Raw genomic sequence first — 13101 nt, forward strand, 5'->3', positions numbered from 1 at the left:
AGGCTGGGAAACTTGGAAAGGACAGGGACAGTGAAATAGCTGGGAGGGAAGTTTTCTCAGATTTCTACACGCAGATGAGTCCTCTGGGGGTCATGTCAAAATGCAGGTTTTTGTTTCAGTAGGTCTGGGGTGGGGCCCAGTTCCTGGACAGTGCTGACGCTGCTAGTCCAGGAGCCACACTCTGACCAGGAAGGGTCTCGAGCGCTCCTCTCCACCCTCGGAACTGTAGGCCGGGATACCTGTGACCACCCTGAATCACACTCTTAGATACACACGCAAATCCTGTTTGTCTTTGGTTGTCATATAAGGTTGATGGCCTGGTAATTTCAATAAAAATTCCAAATATATTTCATCACAATTGTTATGTATACAGTGTATGAGATGAACGGATAATAACTGACTGACATTACATCTTGTATTCTACTAGAACGCTTTGGTAATGTTTCAAATCTGACCTCAGCAAGGGAACGGTACCTGAGATTTTGAACTGTCCCTCAGTGTGTTGTGTTTTTGGTCCATAGATTATCCCACAGACACAAAGAATTTTTCACATGCTGACATTTGACATAGAATTTGAAAATGAACACAATTTTTTTTAAAAAAATTGGAGCATCAGAACTTTATGTAGGTTAAAATGGTGTGGGAAACAATGTCTCAGGGAATTTTCCGTCCAGGGGTGAGATTGCTATAGCTCAGGTTTTCTCAAAGTAGAGTTCGTCGGAGTCACCCAGGTGCTCTGTTAAAAATGCAGTTTCTTTAACTTGAGCTCACATTTACAAAACACAGTCCTGCATTTTTGACAGGCTTCCAGGTGACTCTTAAATACTGCCATCTGAAAAATCATTGCCTGGGTAAGGTATTGGACTCCTTATAAAGGTATTTGGAAGGGCACCATTCTCATGGCGATGCTGTATCCAAATTTAAGTTAATTTGTCCAAAGAAGCGGGTGTTTTGGTCCTTAGTTGCCCGCCTGTCCTTTCCCCAGGCTCCCATGTCACTGCCCCTCCCCTTTTCCTAATTTTATCCTCTTGCTTTTTCCTCCAAGTTCCAGTCAAGCAAACAATAGGTACAATCTGGCAGTAGTGTGCACAGCACAAACCTGGAGAGTAAGAACACGCACAGATCACTCCAGAAGTTTCTCAGGTTGTTTCCAGAGCAGAAAACTCAAATATCCCCATGTCCAGTGAAGACTCAGACCCCAGACCCGTCTGGAGTCACATGTCCTTCTCCTCACATATCATTAGCTTCTGCTATCACTGCAACCCCTGGGTAATCTGCGTTAGAACACTTATTAACAGTATGCTGCCAAAAACCACAATGAAACAGACCAAGTGACTTATCCCAGCCCTTTATACTTTGTCCTAGACATGAATGCTCCTTGGAAATCTTCAAAGACACATCATTTCCTAGAGACCCACGCGAAGGGTTATTTAAACACCACATTTCCTTATATGGACCCAGGAGTTAAATTTTGTGAAGATCTGGGGTGGACAAGTCCTTACATTATAAATCACACCTAGGTTGCTCTCCTAACCAAAATTAAGATCGATTTTACACTTTCGGCGTAAGGTCATCACCTCAATTGCATATTTTAAAAGCTTTACACAGAGAACACAGTCCTTAGCAAGTTGAGCAGTTTTCACAAGAGGTGGTTTACTGAGTGGGAAATCACAGACCTCAGAGTCCAAAGGCTTAAATTTTCGTCCTACTTTGACTTACTACTTCTGGATGTCCCCGGGCATGCCATTTTCTGAGCGAGAAAGCAGAAAACAATACCTTGCCATACCCGCAGGATTATGGTGTAATGAGATGACAGTGCAGGAAGAAGTGCATTGCAATTTGTTAGAAGACAGGCGGATGTTACTGCGGACATCTTTACTTTGAGTTAGGTTTTATCCCCAAATTCCAACGGCTGCAGCATAACAGCGATCGTTTTCTTTTTCCTCTCTAGCCATCCAGACAAAAAGTCAGCATTTTGGCAGTGATGAACGTGGGCATGTGTGTGACTATTTTGAGAGATGAAATATGAAGAAGGGAGTGAATGCCTGTCAATGTAGCAGATCAACTCTGTAGATTCATCTAAAAGAAAAGAGGCTTTTGATGAAAGGTCTTTACGTCTTGCTGTCTGTGACCTAAGCGTTCATGTGTAATAAGAGTATTCATGTGAATCAAACTGTACTTGCTCTTCCATTTGCATGGTTTTGAGTAACAGAGATTCACCAACCCCCCCCAAAATGTGACCAAAATTTTTACATACTCGAAAACTTAGTAAACTATGGTAGTACATTAGGGCAACCATCTGGCTGATTCTCTATCTTGAGAGCCTAAACAGTGTTAATTCCCACAGTCCCCACGTTCATTACCGAGAGCAGATACAAAAGTTAAAATCTATTAAATAACTGATGTTATAAACAATTCTGAAAACTGTGGGCTTCCCTCACAGAAGGAGGCTTCTTGGAAATAAATATTTCTAATGGCCCCTTTGACCTTCAGGACAGCTGTGCGTCCTGGTAAGGGTGCCTCCTTAGGAAGATTCCCAGGGAGGGAGAGGAGAGGAGAGGGAAGGACCACAGGAGAACATTTACATCAGTCCAGGCGTCGAGGATGCAGATTCTGAGTCCTGGCAAACTACTCATGCCTCTGTGTGCCCTAAGGTACTGCTTAGCACGAAAAACAGCACTTCGTGATGTGTTTTCCACCACTTCCTACATGGTCTTTAGTTTTACTCCCTTCCTTGCAATTGGGAGTCAAAGGGGTTACATCCAGTAGGCATCTGAGGCCCAAGTGTCACAGCTCTTCTGTGCCCAACTGATGAGCCTCTATGTCCCAACTGTTACCTACATTCTCAGTTCTGCCTAGAGCTATACTCTGAAGAACCTCCTTTAGAAAGATGTAAATAACTGAATATGCCCTGCTTTGGAAGGAGGGCAACCATATCAAAATAAAACCCTTCATGAAATAACCTGATCCTCATTTGTTGGCTGATGATAGAAATCCAGAGTCAAAACTAGGAAATCAATCTAGGAGGGAATTGTCAGCTGCTAGAAAGTCAAATATTGTTTATGAAATTTGTCTCAGGTCCTATCTTATCCTTGTTCAGAAAAAAGAATATATAGTTTTTTTTTTGGGGGGGGGGTTGGTTACTGATTGGAATTTTATTTGCACAGGGAAAGGAAATAGTTTCAGAATAATTGGACACCCTGAATAAAGAACGCGGTATCCATAGTTTGTTGTTGTTGTTGTTGTTGTTGTTGTTGTTTCTGGTCTTACATTTATTTATTGATTTATTTATTTTTGTCTTTTCTGGGCCGCACCCGAGGCACATGAAGGTTCCCAGGCCAGGGGTCTAATCGGAGCTCTAACTGCTGGCCTACACCACAGCCACAGCAACGCCAGATCCGAGCCGCGTCTGCGACCTACATGACAGCTCACGGCAACTCCAGATCCTTAACCCACTGAGCGAGGCCAGGGATCAAACCCTCAACCTCATGGTTCTTACTGCATTGCTGTGGCCGTAGGCTAGTGGCTGTAGCTCTAATTTGATCCCTAGCTGGGAATTTCCATACGCCCAGGTGCAGCCCTAAAAAAAGCAAAGCAAAATAAAACAAAAGCAAAAAAAAGAAAATTCAAATTACCCACCCATCCAGAAAATATTAGGTGCGCAACAAATACTGGTTTCAGTTAATTCTAATTGGTGAATAAACATTTTAATAAGAAAACTAATAATTCTAACTTTACATTAGAATAGCATTTTAAGCCAGAAGATTATTTTGTGATCAAAAGCTGTTTCTGTCTTCTCATTGTCTTCCCCTATTCTCTGCTGGTTTATCTCTGAGGGTGCCCAGGCAATAGCAGGTGCTCAAGTAAATGCACAAATGAATTAAATTGAAAGTATTCACAGATGAATAGTTGAGCCAAGGCAGGTGATACAAAATCCCACCTTTTAATTAAATAATGGTTTGATTAAAGCAAGAGTCCTTTACAATGAAGGAATAAATGTTATTTTGAGAAGAAGCTCCAGGAGTTCCCGTTGTGGTGCAGTGGATATGAATCCAACTAGTACCATGAGGATGAAGGTTCGATCCCTGGCCTCACTCAGTGGGTTAAGGATCTGGCGTTGCTGTGAGCTGTGGTGGAACTTCCATATGCTGCAGGTGCAGCCCTAAAAAGCCAAAAAAAAAAAAAAAGAAAACAAAACAAAACCAACCAACAAACAGAAAACTTCCAGTGCAGTGGTGTCACGCCAATAGTAAAATATTTCTCATTTCCCTTTTATTAAATCTAAAGGCCAAATAATGTAATCCTAGTATTTCCTTGCACGAAAGGTAAAAATACGAGGTGCAAATAACTAAGAACACTTAGCAAACCTCCTAATCGAGATATTTCTCCAAATATAGCAAAAAACTAAGAAAACATGATCATCGGGGAAAACCAGGACACAGCAAACCCAGCTTCACTTTGGAAATAAAACTAATGTTTGAGGTGTTTTAAAAAATGCCACAGTAAAATGGGGTTTTCATAGGTGTTTATATTTTTGAAAGGGGAAAAAAATGACTACCATTTTATTCTTTGTGCAGAACAGTCTGTTTCGTCTATTAAAAAATAAATTAGCAGTCATCTCCAAGAAATCATCTTGACCAGCATTAATGACTAGTGCGGTAGTTAACAGCCCGAGGCGTAGCCGGAGGCCATTAAGGCTTTTGGGGGGAAGGTGGGGGGATTGTGATATACCAGTAATTAACTATAGTTGTGAATCCAAACTTCCTAAGAAAAGAGATAAAAGTTAGCTGGTTTATTCTGCTTACCTTTTTATACACCTGCCCCACTTTCTTTTTTTTTTTTTGGAAATGGGAAAAGAGGACATTGCTGTCATTTTACAAATCAGGTTGGACTGGAAATAATTCATTTAATGAAACAGGGACACTCAGGGGACCAATTAGTACCTTTTCAAGCCTCGACTATAACCTATAAGAGCCACTGTAAAAAACAACAACAAAAAACCAAACTCAGTCTAACACATTAGTTGATTGTTGGTGAACTGAAACTCAATCATGAGATCATAAGGATTTGGGGGGAGCTTTTTTTTTCAGTGTTTAATCCTATCTCAATAAAGGTAAATACATAGGATTATAAATCCACAAATCTGAAGTAATATAGATTGGGGGAAACCTCAAGAGGGTCAGGAGATAATGAAGATTATACCTCAATATTGGGATTACGATGCTAGTTCTTTATTTCAATAAAAGTGGATAGAGATCTTTCCTATCAGGGACAGGGCTTAGCTGTAAGGACAGAGTAATCTTCTGGGAATTATACATACAGGCTTGACATCATTTTTATTGGATGGCTGATGAACTGGAAAACTCCGGGATAGCCAGGCTTTAATTTGTAATCTTAATTTTCATATAAATCGGTCCATTTCAGGGGGAGGGAGAGGAGGCCGTGTGGGACTTTGATGCTTGCTAGCCCTGTGGTAATAAGACAGCGCTGGAGCATGGGCTGCAGTACTAACTCATCCCGTATCTGATTCTGTCTTTTCCTCTATCCATCTGTCTTCCATCTTTACATCTATCATTTAGAGAAATTTACAGCCTGCAGATACCAGAGAAGCTAATGTTAGTGCAATCTTCCCTCCGCCTTCTCTTGGCATGATCTATAGTAATCTACTTATCATAGACATGCACACTATAATGTATAATAATTTAATCTTCAGCCAGGAAAATGACTACAATTGTTTTCCAAGCATGCATTAATAAGGCTTTTCCCTTCATTTTATCTTTTGTAAAGGCTACAGGGCATGAGAGAACGCTGATTTCCCTTCATAAAACAATTTTCTTGGTGTTTCCCATATATAACTTTCGTATCCATAGGATTACAACAGGGCAAAGCTATTCAAACTAAAACATGGTAATGATTTATGTGGTCACAGAGAAACTAGACCCACACATGTGCAATCTAGAAAGCAGGTACCCCTCACATTGAAGGAGAAGTAAAGAGCTGGCGTTCTCTTGTGCCGCAGCAGGTTAAGAATCTGGCACTGGCACTGCAGCAGCCTGGTTGCCTGCTGTGGCCCAGCTTCAATCCTTGGTTTGGGAACTTTGGCCTTTGGAACAGGTGTGGCCAAAAAATAACAACAGTGAAAGACATGCCACTGAGCGGAGTATTTTAGAAAAAAATCTATCGATAAAATAGAATTTCCTCTCTAGATTATTCCAGTCTCTTACATCATAAGGAAAATGGACTCTTCTTGCAAAATTATTAGACTAAAAGACGATTTGAATTGATTGACCATAGAACAATGAGGAAATTATTTGTTAAGAAGCATATATTTTTTCTCTCCTCAACTAATGCTTCTACTTTTCTAGCTTTCCTTTTCAGTTTAAAAAATGTAAGTTGTCCTTTTGTTCCTTTACTATTGTCCAACGGCTCTTTTACTTCCGGGTCCAAAAACATATGCCTTGACATCGACCCCTTTCTGTATACGCCTTGGCTCCCTTTGCAGAAATGCTGACACACCTCTCGTCTCTGTTTAGGCTGGAACGATGCAAATCCTAGCCAACTAATGACTCCATCCATCTCTCCACTGTACCAAGCACTGTATAAAGTGCCGGATATACTCATGGGATATACAGAATTTTCTCTGAAGGAATTCATGACCTAGTGGGAAGACGGACTTACAGCAACAACAAAACACCTCCGAGGAGGCTTCCAGGAAGAAGCGACACTGGCGCTGAAATTTAGGATACGAAGAGGTGAGCAAAGCGCAGATGACAGTGGATAAAGAGGGGATAGCAGCCTTGTAAAGGCAGAGAAAGCGGGAGGGAATCTGGCACGTAATGAAGGAACGGCGTTCACGAGGATTTGCAAAAGCGACCGAGCTCGTGAGGGACGGCGCGGTAGGCGGGAGACCCTCAAAGGGAACCACACTGGCTGCGATCCTTGGTTGAAGACGCGAATCTCCAGAAAGACGTCCGTCTGCGTTCACCCAGCAGCGCCAGCGACGGGAAACTCATTAGAGTGACAGAGCTAAGTTTACTTCCAAAATCCTAATATTGAAGAAATTCTAAAGTTGTCTAGTTTTCTTAGAACTAGAAAACACATAACATAGAGCTATCCATTCTAGCTCTGTCTTCTTGAACCACCCAGAGTATGATTCACCTTTTCACGTGACTATCCTTGAAATATTTAAAGACACTTATAAGGCCCTTCCGAGGTCAGCTGCTTAAAACATGCCTTCCTTATAATGGTTTTCAAAACTTTAACATTCTGATGTCTGTTCTCCAGATAAGCTGCTTTTATGCGTGGCATCTGGATCTCAAAATCACAGCCTCTGTTTGGCCTGACGTGTGGAGCGCAGGGAGGGAGGGCCACCAGCCTTTTCCTCACCTGCTATTTCTGTCACTGTTCCTACTTGAATTCGATGCTTTTGGCAGACATACTAACCATTCACACAGCTCTCTGATTCACCTACAATGCTAGTCCTTGCCATGTGTGCTTCCTTTTCACCACATCTCTGCTGTCCTTTATTGCTACAGATGGATTTCTGAACCAAAATCTAGAACACTACATTTATCCCTAGTTAAGTTCATTATTTAAATCTGTCAGTTCCCCATGTAACAAGTATCAAGAGGTCTTACATATGAAACAGTGTAAAATTTGCCAAAATAGGTGAATGCAATATTATTATTGCAAACAATAAATTTTCATAGTAATTAAATACAAGGGACTGACAACACACAAGACGCAATGAATACTGACAGTTAAAGGAGCTCTGAAGTTCAATAAATGTAAATATTCAGATATTCAGATATTACTCTTTATTCTTTAGCCATTAAATGGTAGACAGTGGGTAAGATATTCCCATTGTGCCTCAGCGGTAACAAACCCAACTAGTATCCAGGAGGACACAGGTTTGATCCCTGGCCTCGTTCGGTGGGTTAAGGATCCAATGTCGTCATGAGCTGTGGTGCAGGTCACAGATGCGGCTCAGATCCCGCACTGCTGTGGCTGTGGTGTGGAATGGCAGCTACAGCTCCGATTCAGCCCCTAGCCTGGGAACTTCCATATGCTGCGTGTACAGCCCTAAAAGTCAAAAAAAAAAAAAAAAAAAAAGATTCATTCCTTGGCATACTTCTGTCCTCTCTAGGTAGTGAAAATGGATAAAATATTCAAAAGAATGACCAAAACAACTTAGGCTCAATAGTAAGATACACCTTTGCAGACAGAAAAAAAAAAAACAAAACCCAAAAGAAACCAGAAACGCAAAAGACATGAGCACCATGAGCCACAGGTCTGGAAGCAGACAGCAGCAGACAAGCACCCCGTGGAGTGAAAAGAAATGGAAAGCTTCCAGGGAAATCAGGCAGCTGCAGGCAGTATCTCTTGACAAAAGGCTGGGAAAAAAGTATTGGCAACTTGATGGTTCAGATAACAGATTTACAGGGAGTTGGGTAGTGGGGAAAGATACAGTCTCGTGCCTACAAACCTAGCCAAGCCAGTTGACGTCTTTTTTTTTTTTTGGCTTTTTGCAATTTTGGGGGCCACTCCCACAGCATTTGGAGGCTCCCAGGCTAGGGGTCTAATCGGAGCTTCAGCTTCCAGCCTACACCACAGCAACGCAGGATCCGAGCCGCATCTGCAACCTATACCACAGCTCACGGCAACGCCGGCTCCTTGACCCACTGAGCGAGGCCAGGGATCGAACCCGCAACCTCATGGTCCCTAGTCGGATTCGTTAACCACTGCGCCACGACGGGAACTCCCAGTTGACATCTTATAGGAAGGCCCGGTAGAGCAGAAAGGAATGAGGTCTATGGCTGTGTGGAGGCCGGTTCATTGCTGTCAAATCACTAGCCAGGAAGGCGAGAATAGACAAAAAGGTAACAAACGGAGCATTTATTCCTTCCAGGAAAAAAAAATTACAAAATCTCACACTAAATGTAACTGGATTATCAGCCTGAATTCACACACACACACACACACACACACACACACACACACACTTGGCAAAATGCTGCTTACAGGAAACACAGATTTAAACTATACATCACTAATCTGTTTCCCGGTAACTTAAACACCAGCTCAGCGGCTTCATGGATAAAGTGTCCGCTGTGTCAGGACTGGAGACTGTATAGACACAGCGTGACTTCCCTCTCACCAGAGCTGACATGATGCCACCACAGCCAAGTGCCCTACGTGGTAGCAGGTCGATCGTGTCGGATCCCTTCTCTCATGGAGGGTGTAGAATTTGCCTTTATAGAAATGTATAAACTTGTTCTGGATATGAGGTTCCCTCCCAGCCTCCAGCACTTCTGCCAATACCATTATTTGTGAGCTTAAAGAACGCCTTATTCATTGTCACGAAATGCTACACAAACAAGGAACCCTGGACAAGGAACCCATTTTTCCGCAAAGGAGATGCAGCTCAGGCCTGTGGAACCACTGGACCGACCCTAAGCCTCGTCTTGTAGAAATGGCTGCTACGAAACAGCAACGGAACTGAAAGCTCAGTGGTACTTAACCTGGAAAATTTGGGACGCAAATTCAGAAGCAGTGTGTGCCTTGAACCAGGAACCAGTGTAGAGTGTTATGTCTCCAGTGGTCAGAATATACTGGCTTGGGGGCCGAGTGCTGGAGGTGGGAGTGGCCCCTCATGCTATGCCTAATACCCCCTTAAGCGATTTCGGCTTCTCAATCCTGCCATCTTGTCTTAATGGGTTTAGCGGTCCTGGTGTTCCAGAGAGGGGTGTTTACACCGGGTATGTCAAATTGGAACCTGTGTCTGCCCCTGGCCATTTGGGCTTCCTCCTGCTTCTAAACCAGCAAACCGTCTTGAGCAGGATAATTGGTGCTATTTTCCAGAAGGAAAACCAGACTTGTCAAACACTGCGGCAAAGATGACTGCGTCTGGCGCCCAGGAGCTCCACTGAACCAGGTCTGAGTGTGCTTCTTGCTTAAGAGTACTGGCCTTCAAACCGCAGTAGCTAAATGAGTGAGACCCTGCAGCAGGAAGGTCTGGGTCATCTTCTTCTTTATCTTTTTAGGGCTGCACTCCTGAGGCACATGGAGGCTCCCAGGCTACAGACTGAATTTTTATATCTTTGGCTAGGTGTTTGCTTACATTATTTTGGTTTTGTCCATGACACTGATTTATCTGTCTTCCATTTCTGTTCTTTTCTCTCTTGCCTTTTTAAACCATATTTATTTTGATTTCACATTACATCTTTTCTAATTCCTACCATTAATTGTGCCTTGGTTTTCAGAAGAACCCATTTTCCTTTGGGCTGCTTCCGACCTGGCTCATCTCTATAGTATTTAAATGTTTTCCTTCTACTTTTGTTCTGAGCATTGCCAGTTTCATTCCTAGTTAGGATCTTTGCAGGAAATGGATGGCATGCTCACACTGAAAAAAATTCATAGGAGTTCCTGTCATGGCTCAGTGGTTAACGAACCCAACTAGCATCCTTGAGGATGTGGGTTCGATCCCTGGCCTCACTCAGTGGGTTAAGGATCCAGTGTTGGTGTGGGCTGTGGTGTAGGCTGGTGGCTTCAGCTCCAATTAGATCCCTAGCCTGGGAACCTCCATACACCACGGGTGCGGCCCTAAAAAAAAAAAAAAAGAAAAAAAGAAAAAAATTAATAAGGAGAGTATTTACAAAGGTGAAAGTAGAATGGAGAGAACTTCCCAGGGCTGGTGCAGTCCTCCCGTGGGGCCGCTCTTCAGACTGTAGATGTAAAGGGGGCAAAGGGAGGGAGTGGTCACTGGAACCTTAAGAGGAGCCCCTTGAAAGGCTCTCCTTACTTCGTCGAGGACCTCGGCCAGGCAGCCCAGCTTGACCCACTGGGGCGCCCAGGGAATAACCCTGCCTCCGCTCCTCTCCCCGTCCCTCCTTCTGCCAGTGCTCTCAGTTGGCCAAGCCCCACTAGACGCTGGAAAAGGGAACTTTCTCAAGGTGCCCAGCAAGTCACCTCCCCTGAGCTCTTCTAGCTCTACTGCGCCCCTTTCAGCTAATTGTCTCGTTAAGGTTTTATGAATACTTGATGACGAGTGTGGTTATGATTTTACCTCCTTCACGGTCTATTTTTCCTGGTGAATGTTCACATCTGATAGTGGTTTTTCCTGTTTTTTTCCTGTTTCTTTATCTCTTTTTCCCCCGGCAACAGCTCTGCTTCAAGCCTCTGCTTCTTCCTGTTATGATCACTTGTCTTTCAAATGAGCGCCCCACTCTGCCCATCTGCCACGTGTGGAAGCGTGGATAAGGCTGTGTTGTAGGCTCCCAGCATTTCTGCTAGTGACAGAGGTGACTGTGCTCGTACATCCTCCCTGCTGACAAACCGCAGCGCGTTAGCAACGTACAACGCCTCTCCTCCTTTCCCCACGACCAGAGGTTACCTTCTGCAGATACGGTTATTCATGTGATCCCTCAGTCAACCCTGACTGCAAGCGTCCAGATATGTCCCCTGTCCCCACTGCTGTGAATAAGTGCAGGTTATTTTATATTTCCCTGAAGCACACTTATTTGAGAGACGTGTGTTGAGCCTTTGCTGAGCTCTGCCATGACGCAGGCCCTCGCTTCACGGGTCCGTCTGTCCCAGTCGGCCTTTATTGCGTTTGGCTGTTCCTTTTTTCCCACTTTGTGATGATCGTTTGGCAGTTTCCTATATCTCTCAGTTCTATCAGAGATCAAGTATGCATTACTTTTTGCTGCTCTTCCTTTTTTGGCTTTTGGAGGATTTCTTATTTAAAAAAAAAAAAACCTCACAGGCCTCACTCCATCATTTTCAAACCAGAAATCACATTTTGCTCTTCCAACAAGCACATGTATAAAGAACATATAAAGCTCATGTTCTACCACGTTAAAGAAAAAAAAAAAAATCCCTGGCCAAAGCTAAACACACATAACTCATTATACATAAGAACACCTTCCAAGTGCTGAGTATATCCAAATAACTCTGATTTAAGATTTCCCCCATGTGTATAGGTATTTTCATTTTTCAAAGATACATCATCTGTTCCTAAGCCTATTTTTCTTTGTGTTCTGAAACCTTCCTGGATGTACAGTCTTCTGAAATGTCAACATACTACCTTCAGGGCAGAAAATAGATTGTCCCAATCATACCTTATCCTCTTATCCTCCAGAGCTGCCACTGTGCCGGGGAAGTAACATGGGAGTTGATAAAGATAAAATTCTGTGACCGTAATCCCAACTGGGAGGCAGAGTCATCTCCTAAACAGTTCTGTCAACTGGGATTTATCTTCATGGAAGGCGTATAAAGCATCGTTTACATAAATAACATGGAGCTTTGAGTTGGACAAATATCAGGGATGAGTAACTGCCCTGGAGTAGACCTATTAAATCAATCACCGGGGCTCAGACAATCAGAAGAGCACTGACGATCGCCACACAAAACCTGATCACAACATAATCTTCCTCTGCTTCTTGATGAGGTGACAAAATACGCCGTGTTCATTGAACAGCTGCTTTCATAAGGAGAGCAATAACGACAAAAATCTCCCAGAACCTTTAGCACTTTCCCGTGGAAACAAGACTTCCAGTGAGAAAATTAAAATGCCAAGAAGATTTATACTCACCTATGCAGATGTCCTACCATCTTAGACATGTTCCATTACTTTTAAAGCGCAGGAAGGAGAAACAATGTCATTTTTGCAAAGTACTGTTATTGAAATATAAAAGTAAGAGGCATGGTTCCTATTAGGACTGAATTATCCCCCCCATTTGCCGGTTGAAGTTCGAACGGACGGCGCCTCAGAAGACGACCCTCTTTGGACATGGGGTCTTTAAAGAGGTACTTCGGTTAAAACAGGGTCATACGAATCGGCCCGCACCACTACGACCGAGCCCTAGTCCTTATAAAAAGAGGAGATGTGAACTCGGATACACGCAGAAGGCAGGCCGGGAACACGCCCGAGGCGGCGGCTGTGTGCGAGCCAAGCAGACAGGCCGCAGAGGAAACCAACAGGCCCCCCTGACGCCAGCCTCCCGGCTCCGGAGCCGGAGGAGATGACAAGACTCAAGCAAGGCTCGTCCCTTGTTTCAGCCTCCGGGGCTGCGACACGCCCCTGTGGCAGCCTGGCACACA

At 43.5% G+C, this 13101-nt stretch overlaps 1 long non-coding RNA gene across 1 annotated transcript; it reads right to left on the bottom strand.

Annotated features, from left to right (window-relative positions):
* Window positions 1–5319: 5319 nt before the first annotated feature.
* Window positions 5320–12629, bottom strand: LOC125137612 (uncharacterized). The gene is made up of 2 exons (XR_007137451.1): window positions 12593–12629; window positions 5320–5592 (listed from the first exon to the last, which is right to left on the bottom strand). It is a non-coding gene; the product is annotated as an uncharacterized LOC125137612 (long non-coding RNA).
* Window positions 12630–13101: the final 472 nt, after the last annotated feature.

Source organism: Phacochoerus africanus, chromosome 10 (assembly GCF_016906955.1).
Source record: "Phacochoerus africanus isolate WHEZ1 chromosome 10, ROS_Pafr_v1, whole genome shotgun sequence".
Taxonomy (NCBI): Eukaryota; Metazoa; Chordata; class Mammalia; order Artiodactyla; family Suidae; genus Phacochoerus; species Phacochoerus africanus.